Here is a 22,636-nt window from a genome sequence, read left to right as displayed (position 1 = left end):
GGGGGGGACATCAGGAGGGCGGGGGAGGCTTGAGGAGAAATGGGGTATTCGTATTATCTCAAAATAATCCCCCCTACTACTGACACGGCACGGTGGGGACCCCGACGCACGGCCTGATGCAGGGGCCCCAGGGCATCCTCACAGAGGGTCAGACAGCCCGACACCGTGACCCCGAGAGGCGTCCTGCCCTGAGAAAGGCAGGCCAGCGCGGGGTGGTGCCCTGCTGCCCGTGTGCAACCTCCGTGTGATGGTGGCGATCGAGACAAGCCAGGTCAAGAGCCTCTCGCTGAAACAGGGCCAGCGCTCTTCAGAAGCACGTCGAGGCCGCAGAGGACAAAGAAGCCTGAGGAGCGGCCTCCGCGCCGAGGAGACTCAGGAGCCCTGCAGGCGAAGCGCGAGGTGGGCCCTGGAACAGGAGGAGGACAGGGATGGAAAACCGGTGAGGTTGGCGTCAGGCCTGCGGTGCCTCGCGCAGCCTGTCTCCCCCGACGTCCTGGGTTGGGGCGCGCTGCCTGGGCACCTGCTGGCATGGGAGGAGCCTGGCGAGGGGCCCGCCGTCCCAGCCGTTCAGCAAGGCGAAAATGATTGCCAAGCGCAGCAGGAGGAAGGGAAGCAGTGGCTGCGGAGAGTCCGGGCGGCCTCCCTGCGCCTGAGCCGCGGCCCCCCGGGGGTGTGCTCCCTGGCCTGGGGCGCTCTGGGGTGGGGGGAGCAGGCCCCGGAGGATCGGGGTTGGGCGTGTCTGGTCTTGTGCTGGGTAGGAGGTGCTGGGTGCGGGCGCCGCGAGCGCGGGCTCTGGCTCACCAGGACGGGCGTGTGACCAGAGCGCGGAACCGAGGAATCTGCAGCCACGCGCGGGCAAGTCATCGAAAACGTGCAGCGTGCACCATGTTCTCAGGCTCGCGTTGAGGGTTGCGGTGGGGGCCCCACAAGGAGCACCCCTTCTCTTTTCCTGAGTTCTGAGCCAGTGGACAAATAAGACAGTCGGAGATCAAAATACCGGTTTACTCGGGTTACAGTTGGCTGGAGAAAAGGGTTTTTTCTTTCTTTCTGTTGACTTTCTCTTCATATCCTGGGGCCAGCCCCACCCGCAGGCAGATCTGAGTGGCTGCAGCCTCGGAGAAGGCGGGAGAGCCCGGTGACCAGATCTGGAAATCTGCAGAAGCCACAGATGAGCCAGGCTCCCTCTGCTCCCCGAGACAGCCATCAGAGACGGCCCGACCCCGGCACCGGCTGCCCTCAGCGGGGACAGTCCTCGCTCGTGCCGCCGGCTCGGAAGGCTGGGGAGAGAGGAGGAAGGCTTCTTGGCAGCTTGTATCTACAGGACTAGACAGAGTCCATGAATTGAGGTTATCAAGGGCGGGGGGCAAAGGGGACGGGGACAGGGTTTGGGGTTTTGCAAGATGACAGCTGCCGCGGCTGGATGGTGTGACCGCACAGCGGAGAGAATGCCCTTCGTGCTGCCGCACTGCACGCTCCCACGCGGTCAGGATGTCACTCCTGATGCTGCGGGCGTTACCCTAACTCTTCAAAATTCTAAGTCAGACATGGAAGGAAGAGAGGTCCATGAATTATAACAACATGGCCACAAGTCCGTTACGACTTCCGAATCCGTGTTCTTCGAAAGAGAAAACGCCATCACCATGTCTAGATTTATGTCTGCTCCGTAGAGAAGCGGAGAACAGTCTCCAAAACTTCTAGTTGTTCCCTCTGCAAGGACGACAGCCCTGGGGTGTCCGGAATATACCTGGGAGCCTCCCTCCTTGCTCCAGGAACCAGTGAGAGGGAGCCACGAGGTCCCCAGCTGAGCAGGGCAGAGGGTCCTGAGACAGGGCCCGAGTCCAGGGCAAGGCCAGTGACCCGGGCCCAACGGAGGCCGCGTGCCGAGGTGGACAAGGCTCTGTGTCCTTGCCCGGGATCCATCCTGACTCGCTTAGATCCAGAGTGGCTCTGGGGCGGCTCCAGATGGAGACTGAACCTGTGACCTCTCCACATAAAGACGTCCGTGACACCCACTGCGCCATCTGGGGCTCATAAAACCACATTCTCTATCTGTTCTTGGCTCACAGGCTGCTCCCAAGCTGAAGGGTAATATCTGGGACCGCTCTGGGTTATTCGTGGGCTTTAACTCAGAACACATTTCCACAAAGAGAGGCAGAACAAAGCACAATAGCACTAGAGTTCAATTTACATTCTCAGTCAGTGAAACAAAATGGAAATAAAAAACAGTTGTGCGGGGCTCATTTATAACTAAACTATGGCTCCAAAAGCGCCTTCCCTATAATGTCATGGAATAAAGGACATTTTTAAACCACCAGCAAAAGAGCTTAAGTGACCAAAAAAGGAGAGGTGAAGACTTTCTATTAAAAAAAATATTTTAAAATTAGAGCGGCGATGACAGCCTGCAATGTCTCTCCCAATTTGGCGGATGCAAAGTTATTTGAATCTTTCCTGACTTCAAGTCTTCTCCTGCGGGCAGTGGTCTGTTTGGGGGCCGTTCATCCCTGGGAAGCCCCGGGAAATGCCGGCTCGGGGAAGTGAGTGTGCTCCATGGCCCAGCCTTGCTCCTCCAAGACCACGGAGTGCTCTGCCATCGCACCCCCATGACCTCCGGGCACAGATCTGCCCTCGTGAGTTATGTCTGGCTTGTTCTGCAAAACACGGCGGTGCTGCAGCGAGGAGCTAATGCGGGAAGCTCACGTCCCCACGGGACAGGACGTGTTCTGAGCTGCTAGCGATAAGTGCGGGGCTGCCTGAGTTCCATGTCAAACTGGGTCACACGCAGCTCAGCAGCAGCAGAGCCAGAAATAGCCTCCTGTGACCACATCCTGCATGTTTCCCGCACAGCTGAGAAATGGGAACTCTTTGAAGAACGTGTATGAACCCTCATGGCAGTGGTCCCCTCAAGCTGCTGGCAGCCAGCTGTCCTCATCACCAGGCCTTGCCTTGTGCCAAGTTTTCTCTAATACTGGGTCCCCCGGCTGGTTTATCTCTGCCTGTTTGTGTTTCTTTGATAGGCTTCTCTCCACATGACCCCCTCGCTACTTATTTCCACGCATGTTCCCACTGTTGTACCGTTGCCTTCCTAAGGCTGGGAAGCATCTCTCCTTCATCCTTGGCTCTCGGGTTTTCAGCCCAAGGCTTGCTGTGTAGTCAGGGGCTTGTTAAATGCTAGTGGGAAGAAAGAATGCTCCATCTGCACTAAATTCAATCACTTTTCAAATTAAGTTTTAAAAAGCGTTTTGTTTTCCTTTCGTTGTGTATGAATACCTGCTGGTATCCCACTGGGTAGACATATTTAGATATTGTAGGAAATGCTTGGACTTAAAACCTGTGTGTTAGCGACTCCCAGCCCCGAGTCACAACCCTGGCTCTTTTGCTCGCCCCTAGGGGAGGTTACGATGGCTCAGTCCTGCTTTCCCAGACCCCCCTCCGGCTCAGTGGTTCATGGGGCCAGTTATGGCCAAAGTGGAAAGTATCTGGAAACACCCGTGGGAGGGACCACCACCAGTGCCACGCTGCTCCCCTTCTTCTTCCACTGATGGAAGCCAGGTGGAGACAGGAGGCAGGCAGCGAGCGTGAATCTGAGACCCACTGCACCTAGTGGGGAGGAGCCGGGACATAAAAAGATCTAGGATTCCGGAGGGCATCATGGAGCAGCTGAGCCTAGGCTGGCCACTTCTACCCCCAGACTTCTTGTTCTGCAAGAAAATTAAGCCCTTCTTTTTTGAAGCCATTTTTAGCCCAAAGGTGGCCTAGTGTCTTTCGAATAATATCTCTGAAGCAAGAGGTCATGGAGCAGTTGCCCTGAGCAGAGCACTGTGGTGGTTTGACGGGAAGTACAGCTTGACTAAGCACATCAAGGAAGATGCTTTTTGGAATGTATAGGAAAGCCCTTTTGAGAGTGTGGTCACATTCCCACGTCTTAGTACATTTTGTTTTTTCTGCTATGACCTTCCAACATAAGGCTGTGTATATATTTCTTCTGAACCATTATCAAATAGATTACAGTTTTCATGCCATTTGCTATGGAATACACCATCCTACGCTTGCAAGAGATAAGGATTTTCTCCTCTGTCACCACGATAGCACGATCATAATTAATAATTCCCTAATATAATCTGATTCCCAATCCATATCCAAATTTCCCCATTGTCCACCCCAAATGTCTCCTATAGTTGCTTTTTTAGAACCACGATCCAAGCATGGCATTATGTTTTTATCCCTGTCCCCTTATTTCTGTATGACATTGTCTGGTTGGAGAGGCCAGGCCAGTTGTCATGAAAAGTGTCTCACTTTACAGATTTTCTCAGATTGTTTCCTACTAGTGTCATTCTGTGGCTCCTCTGTCCCCATATTTCCTGTTACTGGAGTTATGTCGGAAGGTCTGATGAAATTTGAATTAAAATATTTGGGGCAAGGACATGGTAGGAGATCCCCGTGGATATTTCTCATGATTTCTTCTCATCACATGAAGCCATGGGCCACCTCCCACACCCAGGCAAGGTTCCCGGCCATTGGTCTGGTGTCTTCTCTCCCTGTCCAGAGCTGCACGCTGTCCCCGTACCTGGTCTGACATGTCTCTTCATGGTCCCATGCCTCCATGCGTCTGTGTGTACTATGTTCTATCCAGGGGTCTGCTCTCTCCTGCAGGCAGAGTCTACAGTAGCAGGCACAGTAGGCATGGCCCTTGTGTGTGGGCAGGACCTGGGGCTCGTTTCTGACCGGTAGAACACAGCACAGGTGAAGGGGTGCTGGGTCAGCCTCCAAGGACCAGCCTAAGATCCTTAGCATCTTTGGAACCCTAGGGCTCTGAGTTCCTGCTGATCCCTTATTGTCAGAACCACATGCTTCATTATCTCAGACTACACCAGGACCATTCATATGAGCCCCACCAACTGAACCATACGTTCTTTGCAGGCAGGAGCTGCACTGAAATGCTGTACGTCCCGCATTCTAGGCACCATGTCACATACATAACAGGTACTCACTGAACACCTGTTAGTAACACAGGCAGTGATCATTATCTTCAGCTGCCTGCAAGTGTACATCCACTACCAGCCTGCCTTTCCACATGTTGAAAGCTGTATCAGTGCGTGTCTATATACAGAGCTAAATATGTTTATAATAAGGAGAGAAGTGTAATAATATTTGGCTCTGCAAAAGAAAACACTGTTATTTGGAATTTCCTTTTATTTTTTTACTTCTTGGAAAAACAATACAAATGGAGTGAGTTAGTGACAATGTTTTCCAGATGTTCTCTCGATAAGAAAATAACAAATATAAACAAGAATCTTTTCTTATTTTTCCTGAGAAAATTCAAATGAACGTTCAGTCGTGAACCAATTGACCTTGGCGCAAACTCACATTTCCCTCCCAAGCTTCGGATGCCAAGCCCAGGAAGGACTTGAGAAAGCTGTGAGTTGGTCAAGGGCGCTGTAGGGTCCCCAGTCTAAGATCAAGTCCTCAGCACAGTGTTTCTTCCTTCACAAATCCCACTGAAATGGGAGGAAACTTATCTTTCAATGACACATCCGTGGACTTGATAAAAAACAGCCACAGGGTTTATTGGAGAATTGAAATATTGTCCCTAATCACAAACAAAAAGGTGGCAGCTGACATGGAGGCCAGTATGAATTGGAGTCACCATCCTTAGAGGTGCCTGGGTGGCTCAGTTGGTTAAGCGTCTGCCTTCAGCTCAGGTTGTGATCCCAGGATCCTGGGATCGAACCCTGAATAGGACTCCCTGCTCAGCTGGGAGTGTGCTTCTTCCTCTGAACCTCCCGCTGCTTGTGCTCTCTCTCTCTCTCTCAAATAAATAAATAAAATCTTTAAAAAAAAAAAAAGGAATCACCATCTTTAGATCCAAGTGTATACTGCATCAATAAGACAAGAATGAGCTGCTAGGAAAAAGGAGCAATCAAAGCAAAAATTGTGGGAATTTTTAAAAATTTTGTGTATCTAAATTTATGTATAGGAATATTATAACTGAAAATTTCATTTGAAGTTTCAAATCATTGATTTAACATAGACAAAGGGAGTTATTTGTGGTCTGTAAGGTAAAACCTAGGATTTCACAAATTAGAGAAAACTTAAGAAAACTATCTAAAAATATGTAGAGAAGTCAAACATCTATTGGCTTCTCTGAAGAATAAAATAAAGTCAGTACGCAGGTAGGAAACAAAAAAATAACATAAGAAAATTTCCTAGAGATGAATATAAACTCAAGTTTTGAGATATAAAGAATCCACCAAATGCCAAGAACTATTTCAAAGACACTTATCTAGGTACAAGTAGGAGAAACTGCTAATATCAAGGATAAAGCGGAAACACCAAAACTTTCAAAATGGGAGCACAGTTTGTTTCATAAACAGTAAGAATTAGCCTGCGGGCTCTTTCTGATCCTCCGTCTGACACTTGCGGAAAAGGAAACAGTGCTTTCCTTCTCAGGGGAAATTATGTTGAACCTGGACTCTCATACCCACTCAAAATATCAACAAAGTATGAGGGAAAGTAAAGACAAAGTTGGGTTTTTGATTGCAAGTAACAGGAGCCCCAGAAAGAGGGTCGGTGTCATGTAGGCTTGCTTCAGAGCCCAATGAGGCGTCAAGACCCCGTTCCCATCTGCCCATCTCTCCATTCCATCGTCATTAGCATCAGCCTCAATCTAAGACTTGCTCCCACAAGGGGGCCAAGTTTCCTCATTTATGTACATCAGAAGAGAACGAGGGGGAAACTTGACTTCCAGGAGCAGAATATGAGCTCTTCAATCTCATTGGACTGACTCAGGTTGTTTGGGTCCTACACAGTGTCACATGTGCTGATTGTCCTGGATTAATCCGCCAACTGGGATTGGGGGTTATTTACCCTGAGTCATGGGCTCTAAGCAGAAGAGGGATAAATACCTGAACCAAACAGGTTTTCTTGGAGAGGAAGAAGGGAGCGTGGATACTGGATTGCCAGGTAACAATGTCTAGCACGCACTCTTGCAGCCCTTCTGAAAAAATTACTTGAGGACATGCTCCAAAACAATGGAAAAGCAGTCGGGAGAAGGAGGACACACAGATCAAAGAACAATGGTGAGCCAAGACCCATAATGACTTTAGAAGCACGTCTATGAGGAAATGGCTATCCAGTGGTCTTCAGTTGTCGGATAAGGATTCCCGGAAAAGCAGAGGCATACATTGTTGGTTTTTAAAATAAAAGCGAATCTGGAACTGCAACTCCCAGTTTATTTCAGTGAAATACAGGAGAAAGAGGTAAAAAGAGGAGTGAAGGTAGTTCAAAGGCAAAGGCAACAAAAACACTAGAGAGTTTGTCTTGAAAGGTAAGAGCACACATATGTACATTTATTCTCATAATTCTAAGAAATCTGTCTTGGCCAGAGCGGTAGTGGTGAAATTATGAATATGGAAAAATAACACATAATTCCTCATTAGCAACCAAGGAAGAGCAGAGTGAGACAACAAGAAACTATTCCTTCCCCCATCACTGTGGCCAACGTTTATTTTGATAATCCCGTTTTTGTAAAGGCAAAGGGAAATAGAATCTTGTAGAAGTATAAACATATGAACCGTTTACCAAGATCCCTCAAACATTCAAACACACGTGCACATTTAACTAGCAATCCCCCTTCTGACAGAAATATTTGTGCCTCTTCACACAGATAAATATTGACAATGAGCCATGCAGTATGACTGAGAACAGCAACCAGTGGTAAGGGTGAACGACCAAATAAAATGTGGAGTATCCGTACCTCAGAATCTTCTATAACCCTCCGAAGCAGACTTTGGTGAGTTTTTTTCCGTAAAGGAACAGATAGTAAAGATCTTAGGTTTGGGGTGCCATGTTCACAGTCTCTTTTGCAACTTCTCAACTCTGACATCAGAATGGAGAAGTAGCCAGAGGCAGTACTGAAATTAATGAGCATGGCAGTGTTTCAATAAAACTTTATTAAAAGAAGCAGCAGTCCAGGGGCACCTAACTGGCTCCGTCTGAAGAGCACACAACCTTTGATCTTGGGGTCATGAGCTCCAGTCCCACGTTGGGTACAGAGATTATGGAAAAAAAAAAGAAGAAAAAAGGCAGAACAGCAGGCTGAACTTTACTACAGATTGCCCTTTATGTTAAGGATTTCATTTGATCTCCATGTACTGATGCGAAAATGTCTCCATGATGCATTAGTTTAAAAAAAATAAGTTGGAAAGCAATGTATTATATGATGCAGTTTTGAAAAATTGTGTGTGAATTTACATGCATATGCCATCAATTCTCATTACTCATCATAGTTCCCGTTCTATGAAGTATTATCAAATACTGAACCAGTGCACGCACATAAGAGAAATAGATTTAGGTTCCTGCGAGCCTCTGGTCACAACTACTCAATACATAATCTTGTTTTATGTGTGTTTCCATTCAGAGACATCTTACTTAATATATATTGTTGGTTCGTGAATATTGCACTACTCACAGCCAGCAGGACCGCCACTCACACCCCAAGGAAGCTTATCCAACACACGTGTTTTCTCCACAGGACCCATCACAGCCTTCCCGAGCTTAGGAGCACAAGACAACACTTCAGCACCATGCTTGGGATTTTCAGCAGAGAAATCACCAGCAAATGCCCAAGAATGAGAAAAACATGGCAGGAAACAGACCACGTAAAGGACATTTGTATCTAGTATGAGTCGGAACGAGAAGGCAGCGCGTCACCTGTTTGACCTCAGCTGGGGACGCGAGAGTCAGATGATACATTTTTTGCACCTGCACCGATGTCCAAAAATGATGTTGTAAGTATCACAAGTATGGATGTTGGGGTCACGGATAGATTTTAGTTACTAGAAAGATTTGCAAATACGGAGCCCATGAATAGTGAGGATTATGTGCACACATGTGTTTGCAAATGCAGAGGGAAAAGCTTTAGACAAAAAACACTAGAAATAGGGGGTTCACTTCTGGGAAGGAAAGGGGTTTGGGGGACATGGGGAGGCTTTCAGTGTTCTCCACCCGCACTTCTGAAGTGTTTCATTTTCTCATGGGCCCATGTACTTTTCTGGTATTCAAAACCTTTTAAAGATTTTAAAAAATAATTGAGAATATGGATAGCTTGCTGGTCAATATCTTTAAAAACAAGCTTAGAATTAATTTTAAAATTTCAGCAGTACCCAAATGCAAGTCAGCTGATGGGTGGGCAAACAGAGTGCGGTGTATCCGCCAAAGGGAACAGGAGTCAACAGTGATAGGAAATGGGGTGCTGGTACGTGTGCAGCACGGAGGACCTTGCAGATACTCTGCTAAGTTAACGAAGCTGCTTGTAAATGACCACGTATTGTAGGATTTCACTCATTTATTTGAAATTCCAGAATAGACCAATCCCTATAGGCAGAAAGTAGATTAGCGGTTGCCTAGGGCTGGTAGTTTTGGGGGAAATAGGTCTGAAAGGGTTTCTTTTAGGGGAGACCAGTGTTTTGATATTTCCATTGTGAGGGCGAACATACTAAAAGACATCGAGTGGTACTCTTTATTTATTTTATTTTATTTTTTTCAAGATTTTATTTATTTGAGAGAGAGAGAGCATGAGCAGGGCGGGGGCGGCTGGGATAGAGGGAGAAGGAGAAGCAGGCTTCCCGCTCAGCGGGGAGCCCAGTGTGGGGCTCCATACCAGGACCTTAAGGTCAGGATCCAAGCCAAAGGCAGATGCTTAACTGACTGAGCCCCCAGGTGACCCTGAGTCGTACAATTTAAATGAGTGAATTGTATAGCATATGAATTGTATCCTAACAAAGCTATTTAAAAAATTTTTTTTCAGTGAGTTATTTCCCTCCAACTCAAATTTAACTTCTTGCATATTTTCCTCAGAGTCCTCTGTGTTCTTTTTTTCTGATTTTATTTTCCTTTTTATTGACATAACGAAGAGGGAGCATTTAAAAGATTCTGGAAAGTCACAGGTTGGAAAGAAGGAGGTGTTGGGTTTGCATGACAGAGTGTTAAAGGTGATCTTTATTTTCCACTCTGTGCCCCCTTTTTTGGATTATGCAGATTTCCCAGAATGAGCATTTATGAAACACACTGATATTTTTATTATAAACGTGGGCACTTTCTTTGCCCTACTTTTACATTCAGAGATCACTCAGCAGGTAGATCTGACTTTCCCATGGCCCTTGTTTTGGATCTAATTCCAATTTCCAAATCAAAGTCCTTATGTTTTTTTTGAAGTTTGTTTCTTTTCTGATTTGTCACTCTGGAATTAAAGAAAAAAGTTTCTGTGTGCTTCCCATAGTAAGACCTTCATGGTCCCAGAGTGAGTCATCACATTTCCGAATGGAGCAGACAAAATCTTCTGAGGAAGCATCCTGACACTGTAATTCGGTAGTTGTCTTCACATGGGTTTGGAAAGTCTGGACTCAGTCAAGGCAACTAAGCTCCATTATTTACTAAAGACGGTGGGATCCCCTCTTGGTATTTGTGGGAGACTGATGACAATGGCCCCAGTGAATCACAGGTCCCTGTGTCCAGTGGTGCTGTGTCCTGTTGCCTCTCCCCATCTGGGTGTGGAGTCTGTTTCTCCACCCCAGGAATCTCAGTTGGCCCTGGGATTTGCTCTGATCAGTAGGTGGTCCCTTCCTTAGCAGTAACAGAATGCCAAATCCAGAGCCAAGAGAACTTGGACTCTTGCTGTCACCCTGGTGGAACCAGGAGACCACGCAGTCTAGCCTGGGTTGGACAGAAGGGAACTAAGGAGCCCTAGCCTGTAGCTAGCATGTGAGAGTGAGGTCATCTGGGACCTACCTACCCAGGTAACCAGGAAAAACCAGGAGAGGACCTACCCACCCCGCCACAGAAACATGAACAATGAACCATTGCTGCTTTAAGCCATTAAACCCGTTTGGGATGCTGTGTTTTACAATAGATAATGGATTCAGTATTTGAGGACCTAAAAGGAGTGAATTTTTGCCCATAAGTGAGGAAGCAAACCATAGCAGGCCAGGGCGCTCCTAGTTTGAGAGGTAGTGGAGATATCCTTCCATACAAATTCCTATTTGCTTAAGGAAACCTGAGTTTGTTTCTGTTCTTTCGAAACAATAAGCCCTAAGTAACACATAAATTAGTACCAGGAGTGGGGTAAATGTAGACAGTGGGTTCAAGATGGCCACAAACTCTTCGATGCTTCATGAGAAGAGTATTCTGTGACAGTCCATCACCAAGAGTGTGACAGTTGTGAAGCTACATCAAGTCCAGGCATAGCCTTTAAGACCAGTAGACATTATCTTACCATCTTGCAGCCCTGAGCTGCCATGTATGTCTGACTCCCCTGAGGCCGTGGAGCTACGAAAAACCCAAACTGTGTGAAGATGTCCCAGAGAGGAAGACACCATGTAAAAAGAAAGGGCAAGAAAGGCCCACAAGCAGCACGGAGACATGCTGTGTAGAGAAGGCATCTGGAAGGAAATGCCAAGCCTCACTCACCCTTGTTGACCCTGCATAGCTCAGAGACTGACTAACCAGTTGAGGTCTTCCAAAATTCCTGACCCACAATCATGAGCAAAATCAAATGGTTGTTTAAAAACCAATAGCTGTTTTTTAAATTGTTGTTTAAAATCAAATGGTTGGAGGCACGTGGCTGGCTCTGCCAGTAGAGCGTGTGACTCTTGATCTCAGGGTCATGAGTTCAAGTCCCATGCTGGGGGGTAGAGTTTACTTAAAAAATAAATAAATTTTTTAAAAAAGTCAAATGGTTGTTTTAAGCCACTAAGTGTTGGGGTGGTTTGTTATGTAGCAATAAGTAAGTGGAGAAAGTAACAGACCCTCGGGAAAAGATGGCATCTAGTTCCCAAGAGATACGGCTCTATAGTTTTGTTTTCTTGTAATGTCTCTGTATTGTTTTAGTATCGTGGTGATGCTGGCCTCATAAATTTAGCTGAGAATATTTCCTCCTTTTCAATTTTATGGATGACTGTGTACAGAATTGTTGTTATTTCTTCCTTAAACGTTTTGTGGCATTCACCGACAAAGTCAGCTGGTTTTGGCCTCTTCTTTGTGAGGAAGATTTCAACTATGGTTTCAATTTCTTTAATAAATATAGGATCATTCAATTTATCTCTTTCCTTCAGAATGAGTTTTGATAGGTATGTCTTTCCAGTAATCTGATGATCTCTGACTTTTAATCATGGTGTTTTGCCACACTTACTGTGATTTTCAGGCATCTTGCTCTTTGTTTCCTACTTGTCTCATAGGCTCTTTATTCGCTTTTCTGTCTTTTTTTTTGGCTTCTTTAGGATTAATCGAATGTTTTTTATGATTCTACTTGATCTCTTTCATTGCCTAATGAGTTATAACTCTTTGTTTTGTTATGTTAGTCATTGCTTTAGGGTTTATGGTATTCATCTTTAATTCATCACAATGTCCTTACAAGTAACATTTCACTTCATGTATAGTATGAGAACTTTATAATACCACACTTCCGTTTTCCCTTCTTTCTTCTATTTATTCTTTATTCGTTGTTGTCACATATTTTACTTCTACACGTGTTTTAAACTCCACAAATTGTTCTGTCGCATAGTCTTAGAGGAGCCCAGATGGTCTGATCCAAAGTCCATTCTCTTAATCTACATGCGAACAACAAAACAAAAAAACAGGGGTACCTTGGTGGCGCAGTTCGGTGAGTGTCTGACTCTTGGTTGCGGCTCAGGTCATGATCTCAGGATGGTGAGATGGAGCCCTTTGTCAGGCTCTGTGCTCGGCGTGGAGTCTGCTTGGGATTCTCTCTCTCTCCCCTGCCTCTCCCTCCATTCGCACGTGCTCTCTAAATAAATAAAATCTTTTTAAAAAGCAACAAGAAAACAAACAAAAATTCTCTGCTCAAATTAGCCTTTGACAAGCTTCCAGTTATGGTTATGCTGGGGCTCCTGGGTGACTCAGTCAATTAAGCGTCTGCCTTCAGCTCAGGTCACGAACCCAGAGTCCTGGGATCGAGCCTCACGTTGGGCTTCCTGCTCAGTGGGAAGCCTGCTTCTCCCTCTGCTGCTCCCCCTGCTTGTGCTCTCTCGCTCTCTCTCTCTCTCTCTGTCAAGTAAATAAAGTCTTAAAAATAAAAAAAAAAAGGGAAGGTTATGCTGGAAAATGTGAAATGCCTGCCTAAAATGCAACACAGTGAGGAAATGCGACTGCATGTCAGTACGGATTCTTCAGGGTTTTAACAGTGCATGTTCATTTAAGCCTCAGAAAGTTCTCAAAGAGCTGCTAGGATAAATTTGATAGATTTACAGGGTAATGTTACTATAAACTATTTTTTTCGTGTAGAAAGTAAAAATGCCTAATGTAACCCAAGGCTTTGTGTTCTGTAATGAATCATAATTGCTTACACATATGGCACTCACGGTATGCTGGGCACCGTTCTAAGTGCTGTTCGTGTATTAATTTATTTAACCTTACCTTGCTGTTAAGTAGTCCCTTTACAGCAGGGCAGTGAGCATCGCTATATATGGCAATTCAGAAAGTGTGTAACTCAAGAGTGCAATCAATTTTAAGGGTGATGTGCATCCTGTCATATTACTTTGCTATATGAGTTAGATGAAGATTTACCAAAACAGATTCAGTTTCCATCCCATGCGAATACTAAACTTCTTTCCCTCTTTAAAAAGAAAAACACTTTCGTGTTTTATTATTTCAACAAGTTCTCAAACTTATTGTTTCAACTAGTCCCGATAAATTTTGGTTGTTACCGTTCATCTCATTTTTATGATATGGCATCAGATCTCAAACAGACACTGACAAGAGCAGGGCTGGAATTTGTGGCATACTCCATTGTTTGTATAATCTACACCCCCTAAGAGATGAATAAATCATGCATTCTTGTGTAGCAGGGTAGAAGGATTGCCCATGTGCTCCGGCAAAGGAGCTCTGAGCACATCTGTGGAATGTCAGAGCCCTGGTTCAGGAGGTGAAGACCAGTTGAAGTGTCAGCCCCACAGCTGGGGGCACCGGATCTCAGGGGAGGCGGTGGCAAAGGCCAGGTGAGACCAGGGAGTGGGCCGGTCTGGCCGTCCCACCTGTGAGGCCGCATGGAGGCGAGGATGTTTCTCCCTCCACTCATAGGCAGGATGCAGTAAGCTACACCCAGGCTCACAGTGTCTTCAGGAAGAGGAGAGACAAAGTCCGAACACAAAAACAAAACCAGGAACATTTGGGCCAGCTCAGGTGAGGAGCCCAACATGGAGTAGGTATTTATTAAGAATGAGTCGGGGCGCCTGGGTGGCACAGCGGTTGAGCGTCTGCCTTCAGCTCAGGGCGTGATCCCGGCGTTATGGGTTCGAGCCCCACATCAGGCTCCTCTGCTGTGAGCCTGCTTCTTCCTCTCCCACTCCCCCTGCTTGTGTTCCCTCTCTCGCTAGCTGTCTCTCTGTCAAATAAATAAATAAATAAAAAATCTTAAAAAAAAAAAAAAAAAGAATGAGTAAAACATGTAGTATTACAAATAGCGATATGTGGGAAGGAGAGACCATAGAGTGGCCGTGGGAGATGGTTACGGTCGGCTACGAGAACAGGGTTTCAGAGAAGGCGCCACTGAGAAGGGGCCATTTGAGGAGAGCCTGGAGGAGGTGAGGAAGCAGGCTGTGCAGCCTCTCCAGAAGAGTGTTCCACGAGGCAGGGCCACGGGGCCCAGGCTGCTGAGGATGAAGGAAGCCAGTGAGGAAGGAGTTCAGGGAGGGTTGTAAGAGCAGAGCGTACCTGGAGAGCAGATCACACGAAATCTGGGAACCCTGGAGAGACGTTTGCTGCTTCTAAAGATGGAGACTGTTGCACAGGAAGCTGGATTCTAAGTGTGTCATCCTGGCTCCCAGCTCATTGCACTAATTCAGCTTTGAGTTGATGGCGGCTCGGACCATGGTAGAGGTCATAAAACTGGGTTTGCTGGAGGCTATATTCTGAAGATAGAGCCAACATGTCTTCTGATGGATTTGACGTGGGAGAAAATGAGGAGTGAGGGATGACATAGAAGTCTCTGGCCTGAGTGATGCTTGCAGAGGTGGCAAAGACTGGAAGGAGTAGGCCAGGGGAAAGGTCAGCAGCTGTGTTTGGGGCAGTTTAAGTTGGATGTGCCCCTGATAAATTCAAGTGGAAATGTTGGGTGTGTCGTTGGGCCTTTGACAGTGGTGTTTATGGGAAGGACCCAGCTGAGATGCTCATTTACAAGTGTCAGTCTACAGTTGGCATTTACAGACGCGAGATGGCCTGCCATCCCCCAGGGAATGAGACATCCCGACATTTAGAAGTTAGGGAGAGGAGAGGAAACAGAGAAGGGGGTAAAAACAGGGTGGCCAGCATGGTCGGAAGGAAACCAGGGGATGTTTAGGAAGCCAATTGAGAAAGTGTTCCCAAAAGGTGAAGGTCAAAGGCTACTGATAAAGAAGAGTCGGACTTATAATTGACCCTTGAGATCAGAACCACGGAAACCACAGAAGAGCCTGTCATGGGGAGCCTTTGTGGAGAGGTCATGGTGAAATCCTGCTAGAAGTGATTTCCAGGTCAGAGAAGACGGTAGACCGAGGACATCGGAAAATTCTCTCCTCCATAAAGGCAATGAGAAAACTGGCAAAATTCTCAGAGTCAACTTTCTAAGAATGCTGGAAGCTAACCAAAGGCCTGTAGCAAATCCTAAACGTAGGAAGCACTTTTGCGAGACAAGCAGCCCAGTCTCGCGCGGACAGAAGGACAGTGGAGGAGAACAGGGGTTCGTGGAGCTTTCGTTGGTCCCTATTCTCATCCCCTGCCCTCCCGCATTGCAAAGTCTCAACCCCCAGCAGCCTGACAGCCACCAGGGAGGGCACAGTGGAGGTGGAACTTCTCCAGAGCCCCCCGCCCAGAGACGTCATTATCTGACGAGTCCGGGGTTCCCTGGGAGACCACGTGCGAGGTTGTCTTTGTGTGACCTGGCCCGGAGCTCCTCCGGTGAGAGGAGAGGTGTGTTGAGAACATGTCGTGGTCACTGTCCCTCTCCGCAAGTGCAGAGCCGCAACAAGCGATAGGCTGCCGAGAAAGCTTGGACGGGAAAGCTGGAGAAGGGGCCGTCCGTGGGGCTTTGGAGAGCTCCTAGCTTGCTTTTGCTGTTCTGGGACTAGTTCTCTAGCTTAGCGTGTCTCTGCGGCGTGTCTGTCGGCGTGCTCGGCTCTATCTCACCGTCCTGCACGGCAGAGCGACGTCGAGACACACGTAGACCCGTGCACACGTTCTGCTGACGTCATGGTTAACGTAACACACGTGCTCTCTGTCAGTATGTTCATGTGCTCGTAGGTGTGGGTTCACTTTCACTCTCCCCTGTTGATCGATAGTGAGGTGATTTCTAATTTTTTGTTGTGGAAACTAATACCATGTGTAGTAGCGTCCGCTCTACAAGGATGGCTCCCAGCAGAGCAGGCCTCTGGGTCCCCGCGTCCTCACGTGGTCCCCTCCCACCCTGGGTCTGGGCTGACACTCTGACTGGAACCAACACAACCACGGGGGCCGGGTGCTGGCGCTATCAGCGGTTCCAGGACTCAGCCTGACGGAGGACAGCCGCCTCCACCTCGGGGGCCTTCAGAGCTGGCCGCCATGTGAGAAGCCCAAAGCCCGTCTGCAGAGAGAGGCCGCGAGCCGAGGCCCCGGAGAAGCACCTGCCCTGGAGATGGAGGCCTCGGGGAGGAGCACCGACGGGCCAGACGTGTGAGTGAAGAAGCCACGTTGGGTGTTCTCACCTAGTGGAGCCTCCGAGTTCCACAGCCCAGGGGAGACCATGCAGCTGAGCCCGGTCCGCCCACGGGAGCTCGAGGGGTTAGCGTGGATTGTGTTTGTACACGACCGCGTGCTGGGGTTTGCCGTGCAGCAGCAGGGGAGTAAGGCTCTGTGATGAGCCACACGACCGCCTCCCCATCTCTCTGTACACGGAGATCCGAAGGGCTACGTCGTAGGGCACACACCTCACATTTCAGTAAATCCTGCTGAGTTCCTCTCCAGAATGACCGGACACCACTCGACATCTGCACCCGCAAGGACTAGGGGTCCCCTTTTCCTCCAGAGCGCTTGCCGGATCAAAAATGGGATTTCATTTCATCTTCCATTGCTCTGGTTACTAGTCAAGTATTTGTTTTTCTTTGCTTATTGGCCATTTGGGTTAACTTTCTTATTAGCTGACTGTGGGAAGAAAGACCAAGAGGACGTCTTCTGGGTTTCTGGGTGCTTCCCTCCTGGTTGTCCTGCTGGGGCTACTTTCTGCCGCAAGCCCCCAGGGTGTCCCGGAACTGCTGGCCTCGGTTTGCAACTCCCCGCAGCTGACAGACAGCTGAGAGGTACTTACCTGCCCACCTGGCATGTCTACACCGGCTCCTGTCGTACGCTCAGGGGGACGTCCCCGATGCTACCTGTCGGTCTCCGTGCCTCCTCAGAAGGATCCAGTCATGGTGGATTAGGGCCCCTGATGACCTCACCTTAGTATATATTATTTGAAAGGACCCTGTTTCCAAATAAGGTCACATTCACAGGTACTGTGGGTTAGAACGTCCACATCTTTTGGGGGGCACAAGGCAACCCATAACGTGCATCAAAACCAGCTCGCTGGAGGTCTCAGGCCCCCAGAAGTTTGAGCTCGTGAGAGATGGTGTCGCATAGGAGAGGAACTGGATATCTGAGCGCCAGCCGGGAAGGATGTGGTTGTTGATCGTGGGGGACAGAAAGTCTGCATTAGCTTTTAAGACTGAGAAATAAATGATTTTTAAAGAGGATTTTGGAAGGTATTCTAAGCATGAAACTTTGTTGAACAAAAACCTTTGTAATATTAGTACTTTCATCCAGTCATCCTATTGTAGTAACCATGGTGATAGAAATACATGTTGGTTTTATTGACTTTCCTTTTCAAAAAAGAAGGAACTATTACTTTTAACTGCCCTGTCAGGGAAAATATTCTGACCATATGTGTGGTATAATGGGAAATTTATATTTGGTCTTTGTCCCAGGTTCCTGGCACAGAGCTCCTGATCCCCTTGGAATCTCCTGAGTGATGAGTATCTTTTGTTTTTCATAAGGAGCCCTTCTCAGCCACACCTGAGTTCATGCTAATGAGGTGACTGCGGGAGGGGGGCTGGTCCCCAGAAAGACCAAGCCACGGGTAGAGGGGACGGGTAGAGGGGACGAGGGGACCGGAGAGGGGCCAGAGACGGAGTTCCATCACCAATGGCCAATGACTTAATCAATTGTGCCTATGTACCGAAGCCTCCATAAAGACCCTAAATGAAGGGGTCCAGAGAGCTTCCAAGTTGGGGAGCACACGGAATGCACCCCCCCCCACCTTACCGTGTGCCTCTCTTCCAGTCGGCTGTCCCTGAGTCAAATCCTTTATACCGAACTGGAAGTCGTCAGTAAAACACTTTCCTGAGTTCTGGGAGCCGTTCTAGCAAATGATCAGAACTGAGGAGTCACATGAGACAGAGGTGGGTACCCGGGGCGCCGGACCTGAGACGCATCTGACGGGAGGCCGTGTGGTGGGAGCGAGCCCGTGTCCCGTGGGGTCTGGTGCTAACGGGGGGGGGGTCAGTGTCAGAATGGAGTGACGTTGAGGGACCCCCAGTTGCTCTTTGGAGAACTGCTGTCGGAAAAGACACCATGTCCTTGCTGTCAGGAGAAGACGAGAGCTTCAGCCGGCAGTGGGCCTCCTCAGGATGCCCGGCTGCCGGCCGGGAGTCGTCTTGGTACGAAATGCTGAACCACCAAGAGAGGTATTTCCTGTCAGAGTCGTTCTGCTGCCCCCATCTCCTGACATAAAGTTTGGGAACTTAGGATAAAGTTTCTTTGTTATCACCATCGCGCTCAAGCTGTGTGAGCTTCGGAGGTTTGCAGTCCTCGGTGAAAACTGGGATTTCGGTTTCATCAGCTCTGAATCTGAATTTTGGGGAACAAGAAAGCATGTTTAAACTGTCCATAGACATATATAGTTTGAGATAACATTGATTTCACAAACCGCTGTACTTGTGGACAGATGTGTAATTTTAGGATAAGCCTATCAAGAATTCACTCAGTCGTGTAAGTGTGAAATGGAGAACCTGCCAGCATCACGTTGTAAGCTCTGCTCCATGCTAGAGATGGGCAGTGGGCTGGCAAATGAAAGAATGTATTGTATTTGTCCTAAAAACCAGAGCTGGGCACAGCATTTTCTGGTCCCCTCCCTCCATCCCTCCCTCATTCGCCGCTACCACATCTTGCATCTCGGGCGCTGGTGGGCTCACACCAGCTCTCCCCGCAGCGGCAAGCGGCAGCAAGAACAGACCTGAGTCAAGTATGTCTGCCACACCCGGGCACGATTATACCCGTGATGTGTGCTCCAGGTGGGGTTCCAGGCACACCGGCTACACGCAGCCCTGACCCGTCATGGGGTGACAGTGATCAAGGAGGTTCCCTGAGGAAGGGACAGCCAAAGGGGGTTGTGAGGCCCACCTCGGTGAAGGAAGATAGGAAGAACACACTCCGGGCAGGAAGAACAGCTTGGGGACAGGCCCCACGTGGGAGGGAGCTCGGCGTTCTTTGGGGTTTTGAGGAAACGAAAGACCCCGATGGCTGGAATGTCAGAGGAGGGGCAGCAGAGAGCAGAATGAGGCTGGGCGTTCGTGGGGGGCAGATCCTTATGTAATGTAAAGGCGTCAGGCTTTGACTCAGAGCGCTGGCAGACCACTGGGGAGCAACGTAGTTCCACTGGGTTTGGAAGATCTTCCCAGGGGGCCTTGGTGGCTCAGTCACTTGAACAACTGACTCCCGATCTCGGCTCAGGTCTTGATCTCAGAGTCATGAGTTCAAGCCCCTTGTTGGGCTCCACGCTGGGTGTGGACCCTACTTAAGAAAGAAAAAAAGGATCTTTTTCTGTAGGTGTGGAGAGCCCATTGGAGCTGGGTGATGGAGGAAGTGGGGAGACCGGGACAGAGGCTCTTAACTAGGCACAGGGGGTAGAGGACAGTAGGCAGAAGCCTCCAGGCGGTAAAACCAAGAGGACATGGCAAGGGGGCGGATGTATAGAGAGGAGGAGCCAAGGGTGGGCCCTCCCTGTGTGTCTTGGAGAGCATGGATGGCAGTACCGTTGGGTGAGGGAGGGGATTTGGGAAAAAGATGAAGTTTCAGGCTGGGTTCAGGGCGGAGGGGAGTGTCGATCAGGAGTTCAAGTTTGGATAATTTAAGTCTGAGGTGCCACCGGGACAGCCAAGTGGAGATACCAAAGAGACGGTTGAAAACAGAGGTCTGGAGGTGAGGAGAAGGGTTCAGGTTGGAGATCTAAATGCCAGTGTTGCCGGGTATATGGTGGCAGCTGAAGCCCATAGGCATGGAAGAGATTGCAGAGTGAAGGTCCATGCGCAGCCTAAAGGCCAGGGGAGAGCAAGGAGGAGCCCCTGAAGAGCTAGCAGTGGGGCTCGGGGTGCTTGGTGTCATGAAGCTGAGCGGAAACGTGTCCCATCTTGTTTGTGCTGGGACTTTTGCATCGCCTGCTGCCGGCAGAGCAGAAGGGTACAATTCAGGGGAGGATTTTCCCCGTTGAAATGGGAACGAACATGTGAGACTCCCCCCCGCACTGGTGGTTTGCATGTATTTCCCACAAAAGCCAAGTGCACAGAGGCTGTGAGTGGTGGCCGCCCACTGTTCCCATCAGTGCAGTGATGTTTGTTAAGCTCTGATACTCCAGATACCTCCTCATTTTTCGGTCTGATCTAGCATTACGGATACTCAAAAAGCATTATTTGTAAAAGAAAAAATTTCATTAAAATGAGAAAGTGCTTCTTATGAAAAGACACTGTTAAAAAAAAAACACCAAAAGACAAACTGGAGGGGCCAAGAGAGCCTGTCCTCTGGATCTTTGTCTGCCTGAAATGAGCTTCTATCCGGAATATACAAAGAACTCGTAAAACTCAAAAATCAGAAGATATATAACCCAGTTGGAAGATCAGCAAATGATTTAAACAGACATTTCACACAAGAAGGTATACAGGTGGCCAGTGGGCTGATACCTTCGGACCCCTCCGCCCCTCCACCTTCACACCAGCCCATCACCGCACCTGAATGGTTTCCTCCAGACACCTGCGTGGCTCCCCTCACGGTCTTCCAGGAGGTCCACCACGCTCATGTCCTCTCCCTCTTGCCTGCTGCCTGTCCCGAGGACAGCGTGGCTGTGTTCCTTGCAGGTGGGGTGGCAGGCAGCCTCTTGGTGTCCGCACCCTCACGCAGCTTCCTCCTACCACGACGAAGCCCGTGAAAGCAACAGGCTGCTGTGGAGACACTGTGTGTGACGTCCAAAGCTTGGTCGTAAAGGACGTGGTAGCTGCCCCCTTGCTCTCACGGTGGGATAAGTCAGCTGTGTGTTGGGAGGATGCTCAGGGATCCATGTGGGAGGAAGGGAGGCCTCCCACCCTCACCCAGCACTCACTTGCCGGGCATGTGAGCTCGCTGCCTTGTGAAGACCCCTGGCCTCTTTCAGCCGTCAGGTGACGCAGCACGGGCCGACCCTGACTCAGACGGAGCCAAGCCTCTCCTGATTTCTTGACCCTTAGAATCTAGTGGAATCATAAATGTCTACTGGCTTTTGCTGTTAGGTTTGGGGGTGGTGTGTCATGCAGCAATCATTAGGTATGGTCCAGGCTGCAGGGAACAAACAGCCCCGTCTCACTTGGGATCAAAGTCACGTTCTGCTACTTAGAAAGCACGTTACTTTGACTCCCCATTTACGAGGATAAGTTTACTGCATTTGTTCCTGTAGGTCTTGAACCTGTAGAAAGGGAAGGAAGGAGGGAGTGAAGGGGAGAGGCGGGAGCCGGCCAGAGTTATAGGTAGGGGAACTGTGGACAAGGAAATGCTGAAAAGATCATTTTTATAAACCTTTAAGGAATCATGTGTGATATAATCCACGTTTCTGACCTCACCCAAGGAACTTTTGGCAAAAATACATGTTGCTGTTCAAACTCTCAGGTCAGGTTTGTGGGGAACCCAGTCATGGGAAAATTGCACACAGATGAGGGGCTGCAGCATGATTAGGTCCTTTCCCCAAGGTTCACACTGAACGTAAGTGGCAGAGCTCTGACCGAATAGTTCTGAACTACAAGGTGAAGCTTCTGCGGCAGAAAGCAAAAGGGAGTCCAGATCTGGGGACAGAACAACAGGAGGGCGCTCTGCTGTGGGGCCTCCTCTGCCTTCCCTCTCTGCTTTCCACCAGATCCAGAATGCAGGAGTCTGAACCAAGTGCCTCGAGACCAACTCTTAAAGCCTTATTTACTCTGAAAGCATCCTTGAGGGCCCCCAGGGGAAGAAAAGTGAGGAGAAACGCACAGATGAAGATCTGGCCGCTGGTCCTCCAACAACAGTTAATGACCATCTGTGCTGTTGGATAACTATTTTACCATCTCCAGCCTTCCTCCCTAGATTTCCGGCTGCCCCTTGGCCAGTCGCTGGCATGGCCCTTATAGTGTGCATTAGGAAAGAGAAGTGTGTGGGATGTTGCTGCAGACAGATTCGCCAGAGACCTGCAGGCCTAAATCATTTTAACAGGGGTAATGCGCCGGGACTGGCTCAGCCATGTCGTCAGCAACCACAGCTAGAGAGCTTTTATTTCCTGCCATGTGTGAGGCAGTGGAGGGACTGGGGG

General features: G+C 48.7%; 2 long non-coding RNA genes across 5 annotated transcripts in view; one reads left to right on the top strand and one right to left on the bottom strand.

Moving 5' to 3' along the window:
- Positions 1–18,770, top strand: part of LOC105237570 — a 30,740-nt gene extending 11,970 nt beyond the window's left edge. Inside the window, exons 3-6 of one of the 4 annotated variants that reach the window (XR_004621837.1) lie at positions 7,664–7,789; positions 8,531–8,786; positions 17,982–18,088; positions 18,337–18,770. This is a non-coding gene — a long non-coding RNA (uncharacterized LOC105237570). Of the gene's footprint in view, positions 1–7,663; positions 7,790–8,530; positions 8,787–17,981 lie in introns of all 4 variants that reach the window. The other 3 variants (XR_004621836.1, XR_004621835.1, XR_002142636.2) reach the window with 3 other exon arrangements.
- A 4-nt stretch (positions 18,771–18,774) lies between these two features.
- The window catches only part of LOC117797021, a 5,703-nt gene continuing 1,841 nt past the window's right edge, over positions 18,775–22,636 (bottom strand). Inside the window, exons 2-3 of the long non-coding RNA XR_004621838.1 lie at positions 21,057–21,763; positions 18,775–18,903 (exon numbers count right to left, since the gene is read on the bottom strand). This is a non-coding gene — a long non-coding RNA (uncharacterized LOC117797021). The remainder of the gene's footprint in view (positions 18,904–21,056; positions 21,764–22,636) is intronic.

This window comes from Ailuropoda melanoleuca, chromosome 17, assembly GCF_002007445.2.
Source record: "Ailuropoda melanoleuca isolate Jingjing chromosome 17, ASM200744v2, whole genome shotgun sequence".
NCBI lineage: Eukaryota > Metazoa > Chordata > Mammalia > Carnivora > Ursidae > Ailuropoda > Ailuropoda melanoleuca.
This window is presented reverse-complemented; position numbering and strand designations above follow the sequence as displayed.